Source organism: Temnothorax americanus, unplaced genomic scaffold (assembly GCF_048541705.1).
Source record: "Temnothorax americanus isolate GAGA-0224 unplaced genomic scaffold, ASM4854170v1 Scaffold38, whole genome shotgun sequence".
NCBI classification, from domain to species: domain Eukaryota; kingdom Metazoa; phylum Arthropoda; class Insecta; order Hymenoptera; family Formicidae; genus Temnothorax; species Temnothorax americanus.
This window is the reverse complement of record NW_027509526.1, coordinates 52855-80235: the sequence shown is the minus strand read 5'-3', so window position 1 is coordinate 80235 and position 27381 is coordinate 52855. Positions and strand designations below refer to the sequence as shown.

Here is a 27381-nt window from a genome sequence, read left to right as displayed (position 1 = left end):
ATAATCCAACATGATTTTTTCCAACTCCTTTTTTTCACTCCAACCCCATACCTCTACCCCGTATTCCATCACACTTTTCACTAGGTACTTAAAAAGCGTTCATCTCCTATTAAAATCATTTTTACATAATCTTTCTCCTAAACCCTAGACCCTATTTTCAGCAATCCTTCCTTTCCTTTTTAGTTCTTTTATATGATCGACATAATTACCTTTCCTATTAAACGTGAAACCTAGATATTAAAACATTTTTACTTCCTCTATTATTTTATCGCCTCATTTTCATGTCTTCCTGCCTTTTTTACATTTACTATTAAATACTAACACTTTAGTTTTTTTGTACTTAATTCTAGTTTTCTTCCTTTTAAAAATCTTTTTAATATGCTCATCATATCTGGTAAAGTCTCTCTATTTTTCGCTACCAAAACCATATCATCCGCGTATGCTAATGACCACACTCTCACTCCTCCAAGCTCTACTCCTCCTATGCCACGCTTTTCTAAAGCTTTATCAATGTCTACAATGTATAAATTGAATAGGGTGGGACTCATCACACAGCCCTGCCTTACACCTTTCTTCGTCTTGAAGCACCTTGTGAACCCATCCTTCGTCCTTATTGTCACCTCCGTCTTTTTGTGAATTTCTTTCATCCTGTTTATTAAACTGCATTCCACTCCTTTCTCTTCCATTACTTTTCATAAAATTTATTTGTCAACGTTGTCGAATGCTGCCCTTAGATTCACAAATATTGCGAAAATCTTGTCTTTCCCAATTGCCATACCTTTCTCCTTCTCCCTTTGCACTATATGGTTCAAGATAAATATGTCGTGTCCATCGTAGACCTCCCTTTCCTAAAGCCGGCTTGGCTGTCAAGTATCATTCCTTTCCTCCTTATTGATTCCTCCAATCTGTTCTTTAGAATTTTCGCATATACCTTGTATGCAGTGCACAGCAAAGAGATCCCTCGATAGTTGTCTGTTTTCTCTTTATCCCCCCTTTTATATAAGGGGAGAACTATACTTGTTTGCCAGTCGCACAGTGGGCCAAAACGGCAATCTAGCTGGACAAAAGTCGATTTTCGAAGATTAATATTTCTTAAAATAAACGATTATATTTTTAAGAAATATATCTGATAATTCATTTTCTACAAAATATTTACCATTTACACTTGTAGTTGTGTTATAACAATCATTTGAATACGTCGTATAAATGTCATCTCGCAAAACGTTAAATCATTACTTTAGCAGCGCTTGAGAAAGAAAGAAGTATTCTGCTTGTATTGAAGAATATTAAAACTTCAAATTAGATAAATATAGAGAAAGGTATATATTTTTAAATTTTATTAACAAATTTTAATAATAGTTTTTTAATAATAGCGGTATTTTAAGTCAAACATTGCCGATTTTTAATTATAAAATTTTCAAAGTATGAAACTTAGAAAGGTCTACAAAAAAAAAACGCTGCGGATTGCTGCCGTCATTTTACCAGCATATTATTCCTTAGACATTTCTGAGTTTTATCCGTGAAAACTAGCTGCCACTAAGTGCCGCTCTCATAGATACAGCGTTTTTTAGAACTCGCAACTCGACCGTTTGCGTAAAGATACACGAGACGGTCTCGCGCTGCGCGTGTACTTGGCGAGACTACCGTCTCTCTTGATCTTGACATCTATGGTTATCTATAGTTATTTATTTTACATTTTATTTATTTCGACATGCCTTATTCATTTCACTTCTTTATGTCTTTATTTTTCTCACAATTTATTTATTTCCATATTTCTTTATTATAACTTTTATTTATTACCTTTCTCTTTCACATGACTTTTTTATGTCCGTTTATCACTTGCGAATTAGTGTCATCGTTGTTATTGTTAATATTGTTTATCGTACATCGTTGTTTTGATTAGCTATCTCTCCGTTCGCCAGTTGCTCGTTTGGAACCACGGTGGTTGCTTGTTACCTTGCTTAAGTACTCCAACATGAGACTTGCACTATGATAATTCGAATCATTACATTAAACCAGGAAGGCTTTATGACTTTGGTATTATCTGATATGTGACTTTAACCAAGGTACTTTCTATTTTCTATTATATTCGTTTTTCACTCAATATGACTATGACATTTACATGTTTTACTTGTTGTATGTGTGATTTGCAGATTTAACCGGGATATACTTAAAAAGGACCAAAAAATTATAGTCTTTGATATATATTTATATTATTAAAAAATCCAATATTTTTATTATAAGCTACTGGGACATAGAGGAGAAGTGATATCATTTATAATTGTTATATTTAATTATATGATTACATTTGATGTGACGAACGATAACCAATTTAAATAGAAAAGTAATGTATCTAAAGAAATTTGAGTTATAGTTTATCATATTCCAAATTATAGTTCTCTTATAATTTGTTCTATTGTAAAAAGAAAAAATTAAATTTAAATATATAATTAAAAATCGGAAATAAATTATATAAAATTTTATAAATTAAATATTAAATTTATTCAATTTTATTTTTCTTAGGCATGTATACAATAACAAGACGTCGTCTTTTCGAAGCTTGGCATCAATGTGCAAATAATTCAGATCGTACAACAGCCTTATTAAACTTTATTACTAGCGATGTTGGAGATGAAAATTGCCCGGAAAATTTTGTCAAAACTATTACATCTACAATTACAGATTTAAATTATAAAATACAAAGCAAATGGAATGTCAGTAACCGTACACTACACTATTTTTTAAATAAAAATAGTGACTGGTTAGACAAAGAAATTAATTTTTCATTAGCATCTTTGCCTACATCAACGTCTTCAACATCTAAAATGGGTCGACGAAAAAAATTGTTCAGTGAATGCAGTAATAAGACCAAGAAAAGATGAGTCGAAATATTAACTCAGAAAACTTGTACGGAGGAATTATGTTTTGCAACACAATATAGTTTGCGAACTGCTGGACGTAGAGATGCAGCAGAAATGGTAATGGAGTTAATTGCGTCACCAAAAAAGGAACAAAAATTAAAAAAGCTTATAAATCACCAAAACAAGAGCCCGTAAAATATACTCCAGACGAAGCATTAGCTTTCTTTATTGATGGGAATTACACAAAACATACGTATGCTTTAGTCCGGTCTGGTGCTAAGAAACGATATGCTGATATTTATCCTTCGTACCATGTTATTAAACAAGCAAAAAAACAGTGTTATCCGGAAAATATTATAATAACTGATATACAGGCAGAAATTAAATTACAATCGCTTTTGGATCATACTATTCGGCGCATTATTATGGTACAACAAGAGATTCTTTTACAATGTCAAACGCCTCAATCAATAAAAATATTATTTAAATGGGGATGTGACGGTAGCTCAGGTCATAGCATTTACAAGCAAAAATGTTCCTCAGTTGCAGAACAAAAAGTTGATGAGAACTTATTTATAATATCTTTAGTGCCGCTACAATTATTTGCCGAAGGAGAAAATGCAAAATTAATTTTATGGAATAACCCACGACCAGGATCAACAAAATACCGTCGACCAATTAAATTAATTTTTAAAAAAGAATCGACTGAGTTAATAAAACAAGAAATAGCAATTATTGAAGAACAACTTCAGTCACTTGTTCCAACTATTATTAAAATTGAAGAAAAAGAATTCGCAATAAAATCTGTATTATTGCTGACAATGGTAGATGGGAAAATCTGTAATGCATTAACAAATGTATCGTCACAAAAATGTTATGTTTGCGGAGCTACTTCAAAAATGATGAACGATATTGAGAAAGCATCAGTAGTTAATGTTGATATTACAACGTTCAGTTTTGGATTGTCGACTTTGCATGCTTGGATTTGGTGTTTTGAATGTCTCTTGCACATTGCTTATCGTTTAGATATTAAAAAATGGCAAGTTAGAGGAAATGAAAAAAAGGAGGTAGAACTGCGTAAAAAACAAATTCAAGATCGTTTATATTCTGAAATGGGTCTGTTAGTAGACATACCAAAACCTTCAGCTGGTACTACCAATGATGGCAATACATCACGTCGTTTTTTTGAAAAACCAGATTTAGCCGCTGAAATTACTGGAATTGATGAAGAACTTATATTACGATTCTCAGTAATTTTAAGAACAATGTCTAGTGGATACGCAGTAAATCCTGAAGCGTTTGGAATATATACTCGAGAAACAGCAGAATTATACGTCAAATTATATCCATGGTTTTATATGCCACTCAGTGTGCACAAAATTTTAATTCATGGGGCAGATATAATTAAAAACGCTATTCTTCCGATTGGCATGCTGTCCGAAGAAGTACAAGAAGCACGTAATAAAAATTGCAGACGATATAGAGAAGGACATACTCGAAAAATATCTCGAGATAAAACTATGGAGGATTTAATTCATATACTACTTATTTCATCGGATCCAGTAATTTCATCATATAGACATCATCCACCACGAAAATCTGGATATTTAGACGAAGCTGTGTTGAAACTTTTAAAAGAACCAGAATTTAATTTAAATGTTTCGGAAGCTGATACAGAATCGTGCGATAGTTGCGATAGTGAATACTTTAATGAAAGTAACAGTAGTAATTAAGATTTTAATTTTTATTTTATTTGTTAACTGAAAGATTTTTATTATTTTGATTTATTATTTTTAATTTTATTATTTTAGTTTATTTCAGTTTAATACTAAAATAAAATTATTTAGTATTTTAATTTGTTTTTGTTTATTTGTAGTTTTCGATTAATTATTTTTTATTTTGTATTTTATTAAAACTAAGACGTATGAATCGGCCTAACTGGCAATAAATAATTTATCATCGTGACGATTCGACCATTGGTTTTGGTCCAATTAATCGTCAAGACGCACGTTTATAATCTTTGATACTTATATATATAAACATCTCATTTTTTAAATAATTTAAATTAAATTAAATTATTAAATTTATTGCGATTAAAATTATTAATTTAATTTAATTTAAATTATTTAAAAATGAGATGCTTATATATATAAGTATCAAAGATTATAAACGTCTTGACGATTAATCGGACCAAAACCAATGGTCGAATCGTCACGATGATAAATTATTTATTGCCAGTTAGGCCGATTCATACGTCTTAGTTTTATTATCGTACTGGCGAACTACAATTGCATTGTATTTTATTATTTTATAATTTTTAATTATTTTATTATTTGTTTTAATTTGAAAATCATATTGCGATCAATACATGTACTGCTGTTATAATTATAATTTTTTGATATATGTAATTTGCTTAATTTAACACACTGACACACAATGAGAATAGTTTAAAAATGGCAGGCCAAAACGTTTGTTAAGTTTTTACCTAATTAAAGATTACGACTTTGATAAGGAATAGCGCTATGTAGTTAGTGGATGGTTTTTAACGAACACCCTGTATATTAAATGTTATCAAATTAAACTGATATACTTTGTACATGTTTACTTTCTATTTTAGAACACTTGAGAACATTTGTTTAACGATGAAAACAAAATTACTACTTTTGTCCAGCTAGATTGCCGTTTTGGCCCACTGTGAGTCGGTCGGAATTTTACCTTCCTTCCAAATAAGCTTTAACAGATCAGTTAGACCTATTCTTACTGCTGCGTCACCATACCGCCATGTTTCCATTGAGATTCCATCGACACCTGCAGCTTTGCCTAACTTCATGTTCCTGCCTGCCTTCACTATCTCCTCTTCTTGCAACTTTCTATCTGTATCTTGAACCTGTTCCTCATTTCTTTTTTCTGTTCCCATGTCACGCACCTCCAACGCCTCTTCCCTTACTTCCATCGCGGTCCCACCTAACAACTCCATGAAGTAACTTCTCCAGTTTTCTTTTGGAATATTATTCTCTTTCCATTCTTTCTTCTTTCTTCGACTGTTTATGTAGTTCCAAATTTTTTTTTCGTCTTTTAGTTTTCTTAATTCCTCTTTTTCCCTCTCTCTTCTCCATCCTTTTCTTCTCTAACCACCCCTTCAGGCATTTCTTTCCTTCCAAATGGTCTTCCTTACTTCTCTTTCCACTTCTCCATCTCTCTTTCTCTCTCTCTCTCTCTCTCTCTCTCTCTCTCTCTCTCTCGTACTTTCTTACTCTCTCCCGTAAGTAATGTTGTGTGTTGGTTCTCTTTGCTCCTGCTTTAAGTGAATATATTTTCTGCCCTGAGTTGCCTTCGGGCCATTTTGTTGCAGGTACTTAGCATGTTTTTACTGCTTGTTACGCACAACTATTATTTCTCTTGTGCTTGCTGCTGAATTTGGAGCATTTCTGTTGCGTGTATCATTGCATCGGTCTAACCTAACTACTGGATATTCCTGTGGAAGACGCTTATCTCGGCTGCGCATGCGCCTGTAGTTGCTGATCTATCATCTTCACGCTGCTTTCCGAGCATATGATATCGAGGAGACTGTTGGTTGGCTGCCCTGTGTCTGTCGCTGCGACATACTGTGTGATCTATGCGCAGCGCGGTGCTTGCGGATCGATGTGAACCGTCTTTTACTAAGATCTCTGATTGGCTGCCGCGTGTTACCTGAGTGACTGCCGATTGGCTGATGCATGATTTTGTGACGAGTAACGCTTATTGTATCTCATTGAGTGCTGTCTCTGAGTGCTGATTGGCTACAGTGTGTCGTGCCGTGTTTGCGGATCTATACAAATTTGATCTATACAACTACGAACCAGAAATCATCTCTTGCTGCTTATACAGCTTCCCTGACTGACGGGAATGCAGCGTGCTTGCACTAGGTGCAAAAAGCCAATCGCGACCATATCGATTGAGTGTGAGTGCGGGAAGACGTTTTATCCAGGTTGCATTAAGCCTTACTCTCTTAACAGGTACGCAGAGACTTCCTGCAGATCACTGTCTGCTTCAGTACCTTTTACACCTATTACACCTGAAGGGGAAAATACCGCGCCGACATTTAGTTTTGACAGTCAAAAAAGCGCGCAATCTTTTGACCTTGCGGATATGGCTTCTTCTAGCGACTCCGGCACTCAATTGAACTCACAAGCCAAGACTAACGAGCTTTTGCAGAGACTGGGTGACAAATTGGGGGCTTTCATTGACAATCAACAGCGGACCAATTGAGAGATAACAGACAAGCTTAACCAATCTTGGGCGCATTGCTGATATGGTGCTGGCTTGGTACATAACGTGTTCGCGGCCCTTAACATTAAAAATTTCATGTGTCATGTCATAAACGTGAGACCTATGGTTCGGAGGGCACTTCCGGCTGCAGACCGGGATCGTTCTTCGCGTGCGGCCGATATGAGCTCAATTGCTGTTACACTAACTGCATGCGCTGTCCGTAATGAGGTTATATCTAAGATGCGTACTAGGCGAGTACTCAAACAGAGTGATGTATGCGGAAACGACTCGGATCGCAAAATTTATGTAAACGAAATGCTACCCAAGGCCACATATAATCTATTAAACTCGACTAGACGTGTTGCAAAGGAAAAATCCTACAAGTACGTGTGGACAAAGCGTGGAAGAATATGCGTAAGACTCTCAGACGGCAAGCCCACGATTAATATTGATTCCGAGTCCGGACCTGGCCAAATTACACTGACCGGCCCGAAATCACCACATGAGGCCTTCTGCTAATCGTGAAGTATCACTCGTGAAATCGTCTCGGTTTTGTGTGGCGCAGTTTAATGCCAATTCCCTTGGAGGACACATTGATTTTATTAGAATGCATTTTGCTACCAACTTTTTTCATGTTATTTCGGTATCTGAAACCTGGCTGCACTCTGAGGTTCCCGATGCACTTGTGGCCTTGGATGGCTATTTCTTGATTCGTCATGATCGCGAGGGTAGGCGAGGTGGAGACGTTGCCTGCTTCATTCACGACTCATTGAAGACTAAGATTGTCGCTGTTTCTTCAAGAGTTGACTTTAACTCTCCTGAATATTTGATTGTTGAGATTCGTCTGCCCAGCGACGAGTCAATACTGTTCGCATCGGTCTATAGAAGACCCAAGGGCATTCTCCCACATGAGTTCTTTGACACACTGACAAGTGCTTCACATATCTACAGAAATATCATAATCGGTGGTGACTTTAACTGCAACCTCTTGTCGACCAATTTCGAGATCAACTGCTTGCGTGATCTAATGTCCAGTACTTCGATGAACATTGTAAATACCGGAGCAACGTATCATACAGCCACGGCAGACTCATGGCTTGATGTATTGGCCGTGGATAATAGTGACAAGATCCTAAAACTGACCAAGTCTGATGGTCCGTTTATTGCCGGTCATGATCTGGTAGAGGTGATGCTCTGACTTGGCACTGAGTTTGATTCCAAACGCTTTATTAGAAGACGTAACTTTAAAGATATTGATGCTGATGAGTTCCGTGATTGTCTCAGGTCTATCATGAACAGTCCTAGGTACCTTGAGCGTATTCAAGCCATCACTGATGCAGATGGAGGTTACTGTGTCGATGAACTCTGCGGTGCGTTGTCGGATGCCATGACTGAAGCACTCGATGTTCATGCCCCTGCGCGTGTGATTGCGGTGAGGAGGCCACCGGCGCGGTGGCTTTCTGATGATCTCAAAACACGTCTGAACACTCGAAATAAAATGTACAAACAGGCTAAGCAATCGGACTGTTTACTGGACTACTCTGCCTACAGACACTTCAGGAATCAACTTAACGTTGATATCAAGCAGGCCAAGAGTGAATTTCACTTTAATTCGCTTGTCAGAATCACCGACTCGGCTAAACTATGGAGAGAACTCGCGCGACTGGGTCTGGTAAAGCAGACACAAATCTCTCCACTACATTTTTTTACACCTAATCAGCTGAATGTATACTTTGCGTCAGTCTCTAGGGCTCAGCTGCCATGCTCACGGGCTAAATGTGTCGCCGCCATGGCCCAGATTCCTCGACCAACACTACGACCGCAATTCATATTCTCTGCCGTGCTTCCGTGCGATATGTATAGGCTTCTGATAACTGCACCTCTGCACTCGTATGCGTCAGGTTCGGACGGCATTCCGTTGTTTATTCTACGTATTGCTTGGCCAGTGATTTCTTCAGTGCTTACGGCGCTGCTCAACCGATCGTTGGAGACTTTCACGTTCCCGTTAAAATGGAAGCGGGCACTAATTCGCCCACATTCGAAAATTCGAAACCCACAGTCTCCGTCTGACACGAGACCAATTACAAATTTGCCTGAATTGTCGAAGATTTTCGAGAAAATTGTTGCTCTGCAGATCACACAGTATTTAGACGAATTCGATCTATTAAATTTCAGACAGTCTGCTTACCGTTTGGGTCACAACACTCAGTCTGCCTTCCTGAGGGTCTGTGACGATATCAGGCGCGCGATTGATAATGGACATATAACCATAATGATACGATTTCAGCAAGGCATTCGACACTGTCCCACATCCTCTGCTTTACTTAAAGCTGAAAGAGGTTGGGTTCTCTGACGAGGCTATAATGTAGTTCTTTTCTTACCTTACTGGCCGATCTCAGGCTGTGGTGGATGATGTTGGAAACATGTCAGAGTGGCTGTTCACATCATCTGGAGTACCACAGGGCTCAGTGCTCGGTCCTCCGTTGTTTTCCTTATATATCAATGATATAGCGCGTGCTTTGTTATACACCTGTCATATGCTTTTTGCTGATGACGTTCAGGCTTATCTTTCATGTCCACCGGCCGACATAAATCGTGGTCTCAAATTGATTACTAGGGATGCCAGGGTCATTTTTGACTATGCTGGTGTAAACGGTCTAAAACTCAATCCGAACAAATCTAAGATCATTATATTTGGTAGTCGAGCTCACATTGGAACCATCGATCTAAACCTCTTACAGCCTGTGGTGGTAGACAACACGCCGATACCTTTTGTGAGTGAAGTCAGGAACCTTGGTGTCATCCTTACGTCAAATCTTTCCTGGAAGAAGTATGTCATCCACGTCTCTCAAAAGGTCCATCACGCACTGTATAGTCTCAAATTCAACAAAAATTCTCTCTCGATCGCGCTTAAGATAAAACTAGTTGTTACCCTAATATTGCCTCACATTGATTATTGCTGTCTAGCTTATCATAGCATGACCGACGAGTTAAATATTAAATTACAGAGACTAGTAAATTGCAGTATTCGATTCATATATAATCTCAGGCGTGATGAGCACATAACACCGTACAAGCGTAAATTGGGCTGGCTTCGTGTCGAAAATAGGAAACTCTACTTCATGGGCTGCCAGATGTATCGGATCCTCCATATGCGATCACCTTCTTACCTTCGTGAGCTTTTCACCGTACCTGACCCACTGCTGAGGAGATCCGAGCGTCTGACCGCCTCTACTCAGGCCTTCCACATTTCTGCCCATAAAACAGTAACATACAAGAACTCATTTCATATCTCTGCAATTTATTTCTGGCACTCGCTCCCTGACAGCATAACATCTGCATCGTCGTTAGTATCATTTAAGTCTTCTTCGATTATATCTGCTGACATCTGAATCTGACTGAACGTATCTACTTGCTGTTCTCTTCTTATCTTTATATTGAGGTCAGTCTAGATGTTAAGTAGTCGGTCGGTGGACTGACTTTGAGTACGTTAGCTGTAAGTAGTTTACTGTTATAGTGCGTTAGTTATATAAGGGCGTTAATCTTAAGTTGTTTATTTGTACAGTTGTACAGTTGTAAGTAAGTTAGTTATATAAGTGCTGCTCGGGGGGCGGTAGAGCCGTACCCGGATTTGCGATAAAGCGAAGCTCGAAGGACCAGGGGGGATGTGTAAAGTCTCCCCAAAGCGAAAATTAAGTTAAACAAATGCGACTCACCGTTCGTTGTGCCGTCGACTCCTGGCGGTCTCGTCTCGGTCGCGATCGGGCTCGTGCAGCAACGCAGGCAGGGCAGCAAGCAAGGCGAAAGCGAGGCAGGCAGCAGTAATTTAAGGCAGGCAGCAAGCAAGCAGGAGGAAGCAAGTAAAGGCAGCACACAGACAAGCCGAGAAAGTGGGCGATCGCACTATCCGGGAGCGAGCAGATGATCTCGCGACTCCGAATATTAGCACAAGTCTCTCTGCTCCGATACTCTATCTGTGCTCCGTTAATCTCTCCGTGCTCCGAGACGTCGTAACGATCAGACGTCGTAACGATGAGCCGGCGTAACGATGAGTGCTGAGGGCTCGCGGCGCTGGAACAGTGACGCGAGCGAGTACTTGTTCTTCAGGCGGGTGCCCTCGTGGGGTGAGCGAGGGCAGCACCGATTGGTGAGTCGCGCGATTATCGATTCCGCGTTGATCGCGATCCGCCGACGTTTCGCGCGAGTCACCGAAATACTTAAGACTAGGTACGCAAGAATATTATGTACAACGAGTAATGAGACTAAACAATACATGCATCTAACTACAGTTTGGTGAGCGCCAAACAAGTGCGTTAGTCTTAAGTTGTTTATTTGTACAGTTGTACAGCTGTAAGTAGTTTACTGTTATAGTGCGTTAGTTATATAAGTGCGTTAGTTTTGAGTTGTTTATTTGTACAGTTCTACACATTTTGGTTGCTTTATATCGTATTGGGAAATGTTATCTCGATCGATTTATTAATTTCATGTATGTTATACCATGTTGAGCAAATCTTATGTTACTTTGGCTTCCTATGTTATAAGCTTGTGGCGGTCTAATTCAATATTGAGTGAGAGCACTTGTATCTCATCTTGTTATATCTTTATTGTATATGTATATTACTTTATGTATATTACTTTTTGCCCTTTAGCCTTCGCTTGGGCATAATAAATCTCATCTCTCTCTCTCTTTCTCTCTCTCTCTCTCTCTCTCTCTCTCTCTCTCTCTCTCTCTCTCTCTCTCTCTCTCTCTCTCTCTCTCTGTGAGTATGGTGTGCACGTCCATTGTGTTGCTCCTGCTTTATCCTGTCATATCTCTGCCGTAAGCTGCCTTCGGGCCCTTTTGTTGCAGGTATTGGCACATTCTTTAGTTGCTTCTCGCGCACAAGTGGTATCTCGTGGGTGCCTGCAACCTAACCGAGTGCATTTCAACTGCAAATTCTATCGCCGTTTGCTGTTCCTGTCGTGGACGTTGATCGTGACTGCGCATGCGCCTCTCACTGCCAACCTTCTCCATCTGAGCATGTTGCTGATTGGTGGCTATATGTAGCGGCCGCACTGTGAACAGTGACTTACGTCCACCGCTGCGCATGCGCCTGCCTTGCCGATCTTTTCTGCACTTCTTGGTCTGTGGTTGATATTGACTGTTGCTGCGCATGCTACTATCGTTGCCAACCTTTTCTATCCGGATGCTATCTCTGGGCATGTGTTTCCTGACTGACTGCTGATTGGCTTGCTTTACGCAATACCGTCTCTGTCGTCGTGTGGTGATTTTTATGATCACAGTTGTGCATGCGCCTATCAGTACCGTGCATCACTATCTGCATGTAGTGACTTTTACCTTGAACTCTGCGTCACCTCGAGTGATCGATCACTGCTTACCTGATTGGCGGGAATGCAGCGTGAGTGCGCTAGGTGTAAGAAATCTATCGCGACCACAACGGTTGAGTGTGTGTGCAAAAGAGTATTTCACCCCGGATGTGTAGCGCCGTACTCTCTTTATAAATACGCTGACCCTTGCTGCAAGTCGTTGTCTGCTTCTATTAATTCACCGCTTACTCCTGAAGGCGAAAATACCGTGCGATCACCTAACTTTAACAGTATGACTACTCCTGTAAGCGCCGGTGCTCTGTCGCAATCTCAGTCGTGGTCTCAGCATGACATTACTACTAATGACCTTCTGCTTCGGTTAACTGAACAGCTGAGCGAGTCAAATGCAAGATTGACTGAGCAATTGAAGGAGTCGAATGCTAAATTTTCGGCTTTTGTCGAAGAGCAGCGGCGTACGAATAGCGAATTGAAAGACAAACTAGATAGATTAAACAGTATTGCGGCCAATGTCGAGCGAAATGGTCAGCGGATTGCTGAGTTGGAGCGGCAGTGTGGTGCTCTCACAGATGAGATTTGTAATCTAAAGAGCGATCGTGCTGGTTCTCAATCTGTTACGCACGTTCCGACTCCGAATGAGTTGATTATATCGGGTGTGCCCGCCGCAATGTCTGTCACTCCCTTAGAATGTGTTCGCAACGTGTTCACGACATTGGGGATCCCTGAGCTATCGTGTTACGTTCTCGATGTTAGGGCTGTTGCTCGTAAGCCCCCGCCGGTGGGTGCTGGCAACCGATCTTTACCGGTTTCTGCGGCGAACTCGTACATTGTCTCATTGGTTTCGGGCGCGGTTCGAGACATTGTCATTTCTAAAAAGAGGGCACGTCGCGCACTCACGCAGAGGAAGGTTTGTGGAATCGACTCTGATCGGAGCGTTTATGTTAACGAGCTACTGCCTAAGGAGATACACGAATTGTTGCAGCGTGCCAAGCGTGTTGCCAAGGATAAGATGTACAGGTACGTCTGGGTAAGGGGGGGACGTATATACGTCAGACTCTCGGATGGTGAGCCTGCTGTTTTGATCGGTTCTGTCGCCGATCTTGATAAGCTGGTTTGACATGAACATTCTGATCGCTTGTCAACTTCTTTCTTGCATCGTGGTTCGGTTTTGGGCGCTGCTTCAATTCGTGTAGCTCAATTTAATGCTAACTCTTTACGGGAGCACATTGAGTTTATCCGGCTTCACTTCAACACCAATCTTTACCATATTATTTCCGTATCCGAGACTTGGCTCCATGCTGGCGTCTCTGATGATCTTGTGGCGTTGAATAATTACTTTTTGATCCGTAATGATCGAGTTGGTCGGATTGGTGGGGGTGTCGCCTGCTATATTCATAATTCGCTTAAGGCTGCGGTGGTGGCTGCGTCTGCGGGTAACCTTGTTGATGACCCGGAATATTTAATTATTGATGTTCGCTCGCCTCAGAACGAGTCAATATTGTTTGCATCGGTATATAGGAGACCAAAGGGTCACCTTCTCCACGATTTTGTAGAGTCGTTAACTGGCTGCTCACATCTTTACAAGAATATAATTATTGGTGGCGACTTCAATTGTAATTTACTAGCAAATAATTATGAGGCAAACTACTTCCGCGAACTAATGCTTAGCCTGTCGCTACACATTGTGAACTCGGACGCCACCCATCACACCGCTTCCTCCGACTCATGGCTCGATGTATTAGTGGTTGATGATCGCGACAAGATATTATCGTTTAACAAGTCCTCATGTCCTTTTATAGCCGGTCATGATCTCATTGAACTTTCGCTGTCAATTAATTTCAATGTCGACATTCGGCGCTCTATTTTACGACGAAGTTACAAGGGTATAGTCGATTCCGAGTTTCTTGAATTTCTTCAGCCTCATGTTAGCGACGCCGGGTCTGTGGTTAGCAATCTGCCGCATGTCACTTGCGTTGAGGAATCTTGTGCGTTGTTATCCCGTACTTTACGTGGTGCACTTGATGTATTTGCGCCTGCTCGGGCTTTCGTTGTTAGAAGGCGCCCTGTGCCGTAACTCTCGTGTGAACTTAGGAGGCGTATTCGTGATCGAAACCTACTGTATAAACAGGCTAAGCGTTCGAATAGTTTGCTAGGATATGCTAGATATAGACTCCTTCGGAGTCAGCTCAATGCGGACATAAATCGTGCTAAGAGCGAGTTTTACTTGGGCTCGCTGAGTGCCATCACTGACCCGGCTAAGTTGTGGAGAGAGTTGGCTCGCCTTGGACTCGTTAAGTCTTCTTTTGTTTCTCCTCTCCACTTCTTCACACCGGATCAGTTAAATGCTCACTATGCTTTGGTCTCTTGCGCACCACCGCTGAGTTATGACGATTTTATTTTGGCTTCCTCTCGTGCTGCTCGCCCACCTGAGCGTCCTGAGTTCATCTTTTCTCCGATACTACCTCGTACGATTCTTAAGCATATTATGGCTGGACCTGCCAACTCTTACGCTTCCGGCTCAGATGGCATTCCACTTCAGGTTCTGCGTATGGCCTGGCCTAGTATCTCATCATGGCTCACTACACTTTTTAATAAATCATTAGAGTCTTCCATGTTTCCTTCTGAATGGAAGCGGGCCTTGATTCGCCCACTGTCTAAGATTTGCACTCCGTTGTCCCCATCAGACACGCGACCGATTGCTAACTTGCCTGAACTTTCCAAAATCCTTGAAAGGATTGTTGCTGAACAGATCACCGACTATCTAAACGAGCATAATATTCTTGATCCTAGACAATCGGCATATCGCTCTGGTCACAACACGCAGTCTGCTCTTTTACGTGTATGTGATGATATCAGGGAAGCGATTGACAGGGGACTTGTTACCATCATGATTCTGTTCGACTTTAGCAAGGCGTTTGACACAATCTTGCATTTCCTCCTATTTATCAAGCTGGTGGAAGTTGGTTTTTCTGATGCCGTGGTTACTTGGATCTTCTGGTACCTGGCAGGCCGCTCTCAGGCAGTAGTCGACGATGAGGGGAATTGTTCTGACTGGCTATCAATGTCCCTGGGTGTTCCTCAGGGTTCGGTGCTAGGTCCTCTGCTGTTCTCCCTTTTCATTAACGACATTAGCAAGGTTTTGTCTTACTCTAATCACATGCTTTTTGCTGACGACAAGCAGATATATTTCTCATGTCCACCTGCCGATGTTGTCCGCGGCCTTGAGCTGATCTCTAGAGATGCCTGTGCCATTTTTGAATACGCTACTGCAAACGGCCTTAAACTCAATCTTGCTAAATCCAACGTCATCATTTTTGGCAGTCAGGCTCATATTAGTAACATTGACACTACCCTTCTACCACCGATAGTTATTAACCAGACGCCTCTCCCTTTTGTTAGTGATGTGAAAAATTTGGGTGTAATCTTAATGTCCGACCTGTCATGGAAAAAGCACGTCCTTCATGTTTCACAGAAGGTTCACCACGCTCTGTACAAACTCAAATTTAATAAGAACTCACTTCCCACTGCGCTTAGAATCAAGCTCGTTAACACTCTTGTCTTACCACACATCGACTACTGCTGCCTTGTATATCATGGTTTAAGTGGCGAGTTGGATACTAAGCTGCAGAGACTTGTTAATTGTTGCATAAGATTTATTTTCAATCTCAGGCGAGATGAGCATATCACTCCGTTCAGGCGTCGTTTGGGATGGCTCTCGGTCAGAAATAGAAGGCTTTATTTTCTTGGCTGTCAAACTTACCGTGTTCTCTACGCTCAATCTCCTTCTTATCTTCAGAAACTTTTTATCCCTCCTGACTCTGCTTTGAGAATATCAGACCGCTTGGCCACATCCTCGCATACATTTCACATTCCTCTTCACCGAACTGTTACCTACCGCAATTCTTTCCGACTCTCTGCAATGTACTTTTGGCATTCTCTTCCTGACAACATTAAATCTGCGTCTTCTCTTGGCTCTTTTAAGAATCTCCTTCGTCCGTATTTGTTTGCTTTGGAGTCTGACTGACTTTGATTGCTTTCTGTTCGCTGCTTGCTGTTTACAACTGGACTTCTGTTCTTGCAGTAGCGTATTCTGTATTTTTTGTAGTTATTTTTGCGTAGCATTGTTCTCCTAGTTTTAAGCTGCATTAATTTTTAAGGCGAGTTAGTTGTAAGTTAGTTTTAAGTGCGTACTGTTTGAGAGAGAGCATGGACATGTTCTATTTACGTGTATTATATTGTATTCATTCTTTGCCCTTTAGCTATTGCTTGGGCATAATAAACATACAATCAATCTCTCTCTCTCTCTCTCTCTCTCTCTCTCTCTCTCTCTCTCTCTCTCTCATATAGACTTCATCAGGCTGCATTTCAGCACTAGTCTTCACCACATCATTTCTGTTTCCGAAACGTGGCTCAATGCGAGTGTATCAGATGAGCTGGTGGCTCTAGATGATTATTTTTTAATACGTCATGACAGAGTGGGACGAATGGGCGGAGGGGTGGCGTGCTATATACATAAATTGCTCAAAGTCAAAATCTTAGCTACCTCCAGTAATCTTTGTGATAATGCGCCTGAATATCTTCTTATTGAATTACGTTTGCCAAATGATGAATCTGAACTATTTGCGTCCATTTATAGAAGACCTAGAGGTCTCCTCCTGCATGACTTCGTTGAGTCACTAAATAGATACTCGCATCTGTATAAAAATATAATTATTGGAGGGGACTTAAACTGCGATCTATCATCGACCAATTTTGAGGCGAATTACCTGCGTGAGCTTGTATCTAGCTTATCGTTACACATAGTCAGATCCGAACCGACTCATCATACAGCGACCTCAGACTCATGGTTAGACGTTTTGGTCGTAGATGAGCTTGATAAGGTTTCATCATTTACCAAGTCTCAGAGTCGCTTCATTGCCGGCTACGATCTCTTAGAGTTGTCTATGTCACTTATAGCTAATCCTAATTCTGACCGCTTTATTTCTCGGCGAAACTACAAACGTATCGATTGTTCTCGGTTCGTTGAACATCTTGAATCTATTGCTGGCGACGTGCGGGCCGAGATTGATGCATTGTCTGACATCGCTGATGTTGACGGATTCTGCGGGGTGCTGTCTCGGAATTTGTTGGCGGCACTAGACACATTCGCTCCCACACGTGTGTTTGTTATCAATAAGCCCCCGGTTCAATGGCTTACGGCGGATTTGGTTGCTCGATTACACACTCGCAATCAGCTATATAAACGCGCTAAACGCTCTAAATGTCTTTTAAGCTATGCTACTTACAGACTTTTCCGTAATCAGCTAAATTCTGACATCAAGCGGGCTAAGAGTGAATTTCATTACAATTCTCTTGCTAAGATTACGAATTCAGCAAAACTGTGGAGAGAACTGGCTCGACTTGGACTTGTCAAGTCGTCTCTTACTTCTCCTCTACACTTTTTCACACCGGATCAGCTCAACCTATACTATGTTTCGGTTTCCAATGCTCATTCTCCATGTTTATATTCTGACTTCATCGCTGCTATTGCTTCAGTTAATCGTCCATCTTATCCAGAGTTCGTTTTCTCCTCTATCTCACCTCGATCTGTTTCTAAGCTTATTACTGCTGAATCTATTCACTCTTATGCCTCTGGTTCCGATGGCATTCCGCTTTATGTTCTGCGTATCTCATGGCCCGTTATCTCGACATGCATCACTTCTTTGTTTAATCGATCGCTAGATGCATCTCTGTTTCCGTCTGAGTGGAAGAGAGCATATATTCGCCCACTCTCTAAAATTCGTACACCGCTATCCCCGTCGGATACAAGACCAATAGCGAATTTGCCGGAACTGTCTAAACTATTAGAGAGGATAGTTGCTTCACAGATTGTTGATTATCTAAATAAACATGACATCTTAAATCCAAGACAGTCTGCATATCGCCCGGGGTATAACACGCAGTTAGCACTTCTACGTATCTGTAATGATATAAAACAGGGGATTGATGAAGGGCTTATCACTATTATGTTACTTTTTGATTTTAGCAAAGCATTCAACACCGTTCCCCATTTACTATTGCTTATCAAACTTAAAGAGATCGGTTTCTCAGATGCCGTTCTAAACTGGATTTTCTCTTATCTAACTGGCCGTTCTCAGGCGGTCATAGACGACGCTGGCAATCTTTCCGACTGGATACTCACTTCTTCTGGTGTCCCTCAGGGTTCGGTGCTTGGTCCTCTGCTGTTTTCTTTGTATATTAACAATATATATAAAATTTTACGTTATGTGTTTCATATGATTTTCGCTGATGATATTCAGATTTATCGTTTGTGTTCACCTGCTAATATTCTTCAGGCTCTAGAATTAATCACTAAGGATGCTAATGCTATTTTTGATTATGCTAATATGTACGGACTTAAGCTAAATCCTGCCAAATCTAAGGTCATCATATTTGGCAGTCAAGCATATGTGAATGACATTGATCTTGGCAATATACCACCTATCGTTGTAAACAATACGCCTTTACCATTTGTGAGTGAGGTACGCAATTTGGGTGTCATCTTCATGTCCAACTTATCCTGGACGAAGCATATCTCGTTGGTTTCGCAGAAGGTCCATCATGCACTATACAATTTGAAATATAACAAAAACTCTCTTTCCACCAATCTCAGGATTAAGCTCGTTACAACCTTGATTTTGCCGCATATTGATTACTGTTGCCTCGTATACCATGGTTTGACCAAGGAACTAAATACCAAGTTACAGAGACTTGTCAATTGTTGTATTCGGTTTATCTATGACCTTAAGTGTGATGAACATATCACCCCATATAGACGTAGGTTGAAGTGGCTTTCTGTTGAAAACAGACGATACTACTTTCTTGGATGCCAGATTTATCGTATCCTGCATATGAGCTCACCATCTTACCTGCGTGAACTTTTTACCTCCCCTGATACTACTCTAAGGAAGTCTGACCGGCTCGCTTCATCATCTACTCTAATTTTTCACATTCCTGCTCATAGAACCGTCACCTACAGAAATTCTTTTCAGCTTTCTTCCATTTACTTCTGGCATTCTCTTTCTAACTCAGTTACATCAGCTTCGTCTCTCACATCATTTAAGAGCTTACTTCGCATGTTTTTGCTTTCAACTGAATCGGAGTGACGTGTCTTTGTTCCTTCCTTCTTTGGTTTTTGCGTACTTCCTATTTTTGTATTTCTTTGGTATTCTTTTTTTTCTAGTATTCTTGTTTACGTTGCGTTATTCTGTTAGATTTAAGTTGCGCTAGTTTTTAGTTGCGTTAGTAGTAAGTTAGTTTTAGTATAATGTACATATTTTTATTTTAAGTTGCGCGCTTACTTAATTTGCGCTGTTATTTTTGATTATGTCTCACTTGTCATGCTTTGTGAACTCACATGTGCTAGAGAGAGCATGTATAATTTTGTTATTTGTATTATTCTGTATTTGCCCTTTAGCCTATGCTTGGGCATAAATAAATCATATCATATCACATCATATCTCTCTCTCTCTCTCTCTCTCTCTCTCTCTCATATCAGAATGTTTTTTGCCACTCGCTTCTTCCATATTATATCCATTTCTGAAACGTGGCTGAATGAGAGCATTTCCGACGTCACTGTGGCGTTAAGCGATTACTTCCTAATTCGTAATGATAGAGTGGGACGTATGGGCGGTGGGGTTGCGTGCTATGTGCATAAATCTCTTCGTGTCAAAATTCTAGCCACCTCCAGTAATATCTGTTTTAACTCGCCTGAATATATTCTGTTTGAGGCACGTGTACCCGATGGTGAATCCGTTCTTTTTGCAACTATTTATAGAAGACCTAAAGGTCTTTTCTTGCACGATTTTGTTGAGTCCTTAAACCAATTCTCTCACCTTTATAAGAATATTATTGTTGGTGGTGACTTGAATTGTAATCTTATGTCTGCGAGTTTTGAGGCGAGTTACCTGCGTGATCTCATGTTTGGTCTGGCTTTGCATATTATTGATTCTGGGCCTACCTATCACACGGCGACTTCTGATTCCTGGCTTGATGTGTTCGTGATTGATGATGTCGAAAAAATTAAGTCCTTCTCTAAATCTCAGTGTCCTTTCATTGCCGGTCATGATCTCCTTGTGCTGTCTGTGTCTCTTAATTCCAAACTCTGCTTATCATCTACTATTTCTCGACGGAATTATAGGGGCATTGATGGTTCTAAGTTTTGTGATTACCTTCGTTCCATTGTTGACTCTGTACATGTCAAATTGGACTCGTTACCCTGTCATGCCGGCGTGGACAGTTTGTGCGAAGTGCTGTCTGTCAGCTTATTGGGTGCACTTGACGTCTTTGCCCCTATTCGTGTCCTTGAAATTAAGAAGCCTCCTGTAAAGTGGCTTACCTTGGAACTGATGGCAATGTTACGTATTCGTGATCAGTTGTATAAGCGTGCCAAACGTGCTAATAGCCTCCTAGGTTATGCCACTTACAGACTTTTCCGTAACAAGCTCAATGCTGACATCAGGCGAGCTAAGAGCGAATATTACTTTAATTCCCTTATGTGCGTCAATAATCCTGCTAAACTCTGGAAAGAGCTTGCTCGGCTTGGACTCGCCAAATCCACTTTTGCTTCTCCTTTGCAATTCTTCTCGCCTGACAAATTAAACACATACTATGTATCTGTTACGAACGCTCAGCCGATCTGTACTTACTCTAACTTTATTTCAGCCATTGCTTCAATCAGTGGTCCCTCTGATCGCCCTGAATTCGTCTTCTCTACCATCTCGTTGAATTCAGTATCCAAGGTTTTATCCGAAAAACCTCTTCACTCGTTTGCATCGGGTGTAGACGGAATTCCCTTGTTCATTCTACGTCTTGCATTGCCTATCATCCTGCCTTTAATAACATCCATGATGAATCGATCTCTGGACACTTCTGTGTTTCCGTCTGAATGGAAAAAAGCCTACATTCGTCCACTCTCAAAAATTCGAACACCTCTATCACCGTCTGACACGAGACCGATTGCAAACCTGTCTGAACTTTCTAAATTATGTGAGAAGATTGTAGCTTCTCAAATTCTTGATTACTTACATGATCATGACATCTTAAATCCCAGACAATCTGCATATCGTGTGGGCTATAACACACAGTCAGCACTGTTACGTGTGAGTAATGATATTAAACAGGGCATTGATGATGGATTAATCACCATCAAGATACCCTTCGACTTTAGTAAAGCGTTTGATACAGTTCCCCATTTGCTGTTGCTCATCAAGCTTAAAGAACTTGGATTCTCAGATGCTGTCCTCAATTGGATTTTTTTGTACTTAACAGGTCGTTCTCAAGCGGTTATTGATGACACTGGTAATCTTTCGGAATGGCTGTTTACTTTATCAGGAGTCCCACAGGGCTCTGTACTTGGTCCTCTCTTGTTTTTACTTTTCATCAATGATATATATATAAAATATTACGTTATGTGATGCATATGATCTTTGCTGATGACATTCAAATTTATTATTCATGCTTACCTTCCAACATCTTACGTGCATTGGAATTAATTTCGTTGGATGCTAATGCCATTTTTGACTATGCTACGTCTAACGGTCTCATGCTTAACCCTGCAAAATCCAAGGTCATTATATTTGGCAGTCAAGCGCACATAAGTAGTATTGATATCAGTCGTCTTCCACCCATTGTTGTAAACAGCACGCCTTTACCATTCGTTTGCGAGGTAAGAAATTTAGGTGTTATTTTTACATCTAATCTATCATGGACGAGACACATCTCGCTTATCTCACAGAGAGTTCATCATGCGTTGAACAAATTGAAGTTCAACAGGAACTCTCTTTCCAAACAGCTTAGAATCAAACTTGTTACAACATTAATTTTACCTCACATTGATTACTGCTGTCTCGTATATCATGGCCTGACCAAAGAATTAAACATCAAATTGCAAAGACTAGTTAACTGTTGTATTCGATATATTTTCGATATTAAGCGTGATGACCATATCACACCGTATAGACGACAACTGGGATGGCTTTCTGTTGAGAATAGACGGCATTATTTTCTCGGTTGCCAGATGTATCGTATTCTACACATGCGTTCGCCCACCTATTTGTGTGAGCTTTTCACCTTTCCAGATCCATCACTCAAGCGATCTAATCATCTTGCTGAATTATCTGTTCAAACTTTCCATATTCCTGCTCACAGAACAGTGGCTTACAGAAATTCATTCCATCTTTCCGCTGTTTATTTTTGGCATTCACTTCCTAGTACAGTCACATCGGCAGCATTTATAGCATCTTTTAAAAGTCTTCTTCGCGAGTTTTTGCTTTTGTCAGAGTCTGAGTGATCGGTCTCCTCCCTTTCTATTGTGTTCAAGCGGTACTATTTTGTTAGTTTTAAGTTTCGTTAGAATTAGTATAATATGTTTATCTTACGTTATATTTTGTTGAGAGCTTATAATTATGTTTATAACTACATTTATACACTTTTGCCCCTTAGCCATTGCTCGGGCATAATAAATCTATCAATCAATCAATCTCTCTCCTTTACTTTCTTTTCACCTCCCTTTTCTTTCGGGTGCAGCTCCTATTCCACAAATCTTTGTGCCCTATTTTCCTTCTCTTCTTTATCTTGACTTCCTTATAAACTAAGGCTCCAAGAATCCAGTTTTTGATTTTCTCCCATTTCCTATCCACCGATTCTATTTCCTGTTTCTCGTTTTCATTCCATATACCTCCGTCCTCTCCCTGTATTATTTCCTTGCCTCTTCGTTCCAACATATGATCTTTGACATATTCTGTTCCTCTTCTGTCCACCTCTCTAGTTGTCTCGTATTCTCCTCTTCCTCCAGTAACAAGGTAAGAGGCAAATGATCCGAGTCCACCCTGTCCCCTATTCTAAATTTCAACACTCGTTCTTGCGCACTATCGTTTTCCTGGTGAAAATAATTTTACAACGATTTGCGTATTTCTATGAAAAATTACAATCTTCTACAACACATCATAAATTTCTACAAATTTGTGAAAATTGTAAAAATTCATGGTAAATTGTAGTAAATTGTAATAAATTGTAGTAAGTTGTAAAAAGTAATAGAACATTTGTAACAACTTTTTTACAAACATTTTTATGAGACGTAGTGAATCGTAGAAGTTGTAGATTATTGTAAAAATCATAACTGTTTACAACCATCTACAACATTCTGCAAATATTTTTTATGAGAACGTAGCAAATTGTAGAAGTTGTAGATTATTGTAAAAATCACAACTATTTACAACTTTCTACAACGTTCTAACAAAATTTTTTGTAAAAATTGTAGTAATTTGTAGGAGTTGCAAATTATTGGAAAAATTACAATTATTTACAATTTTCTACATTATTTTAAAAATATTTTTATGATTAAATGTAAGATATAAACAAAGTATTACTTGTCCCACTTTAACTTATATTGCATCAGTGTGCACTAGTTCAGCAGTGCCAGGAATAGAAACAGATATTATTGAAAGTTGTAGATTTCAGCATAGTCTGATGTAAAAATGGCCTAGTTTACACCGATCACTTGATACGCGTATTAAATGGTAAATAACTAGTAAATAAATCTGATTATTGGCTGATCAGTTCAAATATACTATTTGATATGTGTATCAAGAGATCGGTGTAAACTAGGCCAATGTCGAATATGTCGCATATTTAGTATATTTATCCAGTGAGAAGGCTGATGTCGAATCGACGTCAATTCAACGTCAATTCACCGGAAACTCATCGACATCAAAATTAACATAAAAAATCAGCTGATTTCAATCAAATTGTTTCGACATCATCCAACTATGAATACCGGCCATAGTCTCTTAATTTTAGACAAAATTTTTAGAGTTTTGGACACAAGTAACGAAGTAACTTAGAAAGAAGCCATTTGATCCCAAAACAATTTGATTGAAATCGGCTGATTTTCAATGTCAAATTCGATGTCGATAAGTCATCGATTCGATATCAGATTTGTAAGAAATATATATATGACCCTATTAAGAGCTGACACCTTCCGTATGTCTGTTAACAATAAGTGTAACATATGTAGACAATACGAAACGTCTTCATCAATCAATGTTGTAGCACAGTGCGGAAGGTGACTGACTCAAGAGCCAGGGGTTTCAGATTCAAATCCAGCGGTGGTAAGCAAATTTTCTAAGTACAATATAAATTTATTTAATTAAGCTTGCACGTAATCAAGATTTTCAGCAATAAAATAATGTTCAATTTTATATTTTATTTTGTAGTATATCTAAAAAATTGTAGTTATTCATAAAAATTTTTACGTAAATTTATGAAAAATTACAAACATGGCCCAAATTGCGTACTTTTGACGTAAAAATTACGTAAAAATAGCGTGAAAAGTTGAAATTATATATTATAAAAAATTATAGTTTTTGCATAATTTTTGCGTAAAAATTTATAAAATTATTATATTTTCACCAGAGTTACAATTGCGTAATCGATTACCGAGCACCCTCTCACACCTGCATACGTATATTCCCCATCCCAATCCCCCTCTGTACATTCATTCAAAAAATACTATCCTTTTTTATTTATCATATCCACAAAACTTCTATCGCCATCTCCTATGACTTTATCTTTACTCTCCTTTTCAAAATCATACTCATCCTCCCATCACCCTCCTAAGTTTCATATTCTAATATTAAAATTGCCTCCTATAATAAAATATCCTTTCCTTCGCATCCTTCGCATTGCTCTATTATTTTTGCCATTATCTCTTCAACATCTTTCTTTGCTCCTACATTATATACTGTAAAAATATTTAATTTTTTTCCTCTTTTACTATTCTCGTTCGCGCAATACTTTCTGTAATCATTACATTTTCATTTTTCTCCACTTCTGACCCCCAATCTTTTCTAATGCCTATCAGTAAACCTCTCTTCGCCTTACTCTTCCTCCTTTCCCTTACAGCGTTAATGTTTTTCCAACTGTGCGTTTCCGGCAGTTTCCCCTAATTCTATCCCATCCCTTATCCTCTAACCATTATGTTTCACATACCCTATATAATCGAAACCTACTATGTAATTCCAAAAATATTTGTCCTGCCTCTCGATACCCGCAACATTCCAAAAAATTATCTTTCGCCTATTTTCATTCTTCAGCTGCTTCATTTTTCCGACCTCCATTCGTATTGTCCGCCTGTTGTCATCTTGAATGCCATAACTTGCTGGTTTTCTTCTCCTAACTTGGCAGCCATCTAGAAATTTTCTTTTTCTATTAGCTTCTTTTCTTCCTCGCTCCATACATACTTCCTACCTTATACCTCTAGCTTCCTATAACCTATTTTCATCCATTTTCCTTCTATTTTCTCTTTCCATGCCCTTTCTTTTATCCGTCTTTGCACTTTTCTGTCCTCAAAGGTCAAGTTGTGATCAATGAAAATTTTCTTACATCCCAGCTTCTTCTTCTCCTTCATGATGTTATCCTTTGATTCCCAGCAGTCCATTTCAACTATTACTATCTCTCTTCCTTCTTTGCCTGTTGACCGCATCTTCTTTACTCCCGCTTTTGCACCAAACTCCCTCTCAAGAAACGTCTCCGCTGTATCCATTAAGCTCTTGTTTTCTTCTTTATGTAATCCTCTCATCACTAGATTATTTTTATTTTTCTTCTTTTCCTTCATATTTCTTTCTTTCTTCCTAACCATCTCCGCCACCTTTCCCACAATCTTCTCTATTTTGCCGCCGGTCGCCTCTTCCGTTATGTTTTTACTTCTTCGTTTGATCTTTGATAGTCTCTCTTCGATCTTGTCCATCCTTTTCTCTATCCTTTCTTTTTTTTCCCCATCCTTCTTCTAAGACGCTTATCCTCTCTTTCATCTCACTCATCTCGTCTCTAATTTCTCTCAGGATTGCTAACAACGAACCATCCTCTTCATCCTTCTTTGTTGCTGACAAATCTCCTTCCTCTTTCTTCTTTTTACCTGCAGCACTGACTCCTTCCTTCGATTTGTCTATTTTTGGTGGCGTTTTCACGGTCTTGTTACCTCTCTTGAAAATTTGCTCCGCAAGTTGATTTTTTTCCTCTCTTTTCCTCTTAGCTTTCGCTAACTTACTTGCCATACTATTTTCGCTTTTCACATACTCCAGTATGCTGGTCGAGTTCAATCTTTCTCTCATTCTTAACTCCTCTTTTGTAAGTCTTCCTTTTCCTCTTCTTTCTTCTTTTGGAGTGACAAAAATCCCTTTACCCGTTTTCTCACTCTCGCCTACAACATTCCCTACAACATCTATTATCCTATCTTAAATATAAGTTATTCTTCCTACCTTTCTATCGGTTTAGCGCCTACCTCCGATTACCTTCTATTTCCCTCTAAACTCTCGCCAAATGTATCCGCAACTCTCACACGCATGCACAACACACACGCTCCACTAACTAAGTCCATAAAATTATTTATGTATTAATGAACTGTTTAAGTCTTTAACTATTTTTATTTTAGACTACATAACATTTTAATAATAATATATACAAAAGCGATGTGACAATTTTAAAATTGTAACTACTATTATGTTAATATATTACATCTAAATATATCCAGTCTTTCTTATTATTTTCACTTTGAGCATTATGATCAACAATTTGACGATATTGTCTCTTTAATGCATCTATTTTATTATGGCACTGCATGACTGCTTGTATTTACTGTCTGTATAGTTATATTTCTTTTCTTTCATGCATTGAGCAATTTCTATCCACATTTTTTTATGAGAACTTTTTTCCATCATGTATAATTTTTCTTTATAAAAAGATATTAGAAGAAGTGTAGCTTCATGTCCCTATTTTTCATTAATTACTTTTAAAATGGAAAAATCTGGAGTGTCTAAAATATTTTCAGAGTCAAAAGTAGAAAGTATATTTTTGTCATTAACAGTGTCATTAAAAACTGCAACATTTGTTACGTTTGAACAACTGCGTG

General features: G+C 39.3%; 1 protein-coding gene and 2 long non-coding RNA genes across 11 annotated transcripts in view; 2 read left to right on the top strand and 1 right to left on the bottom strand.

The window, feature by feature from the left end:
* The window catches only part of LOC143902061 (B9 domain-containing protein 2-like), a 150681-nt gene that overhangs the window by 106247 nt on the left and 17053 nt on the right, over positions 1 to 27381 (top strand). For 2 of the 9 annotated variants that reach the window (XM_077414762.1, XM_077414756.1), the window contains one exon: positions 24525 to 24583. The exons of 6 other annotated variants lie outside the window; for them this stretch is intronic. The gene's annotated coding sequence lies outside the window, so the exon portion shown is untranslated. The remainder of the gene's footprint in view (positions 1 to 24524; positions 24584 to 27381) is intronic. One more of the 9 variants, XM_077414755.1, reaches the window with a different exon arrangement.
* On the top strand, positions 1377 to 3976 carry LOC143902162 (uncharacterized). Its single transcript, XR_013258276.1, has 2 exons — positions 1377 to 2344; positions 2524 to 3976. It is a non-coding gene; the product is annotated as an uncharacterized LOC143902162 (long non-coding RNA).
* On the bottom strand, positions 19675 to 23293 carry LOC143902143 (uncharacterized). Its single transcript, XR_013258268.1, has 3 exons — positions 21122 to 23293; positions 20900 to 21062; positions 19675 to 20776 (listed from the first exon to the last, which is right to left on the bottom strand). It is a non-coding gene; the product is annotated as an uncharacterized LOC143902143 (long non-coding RNA).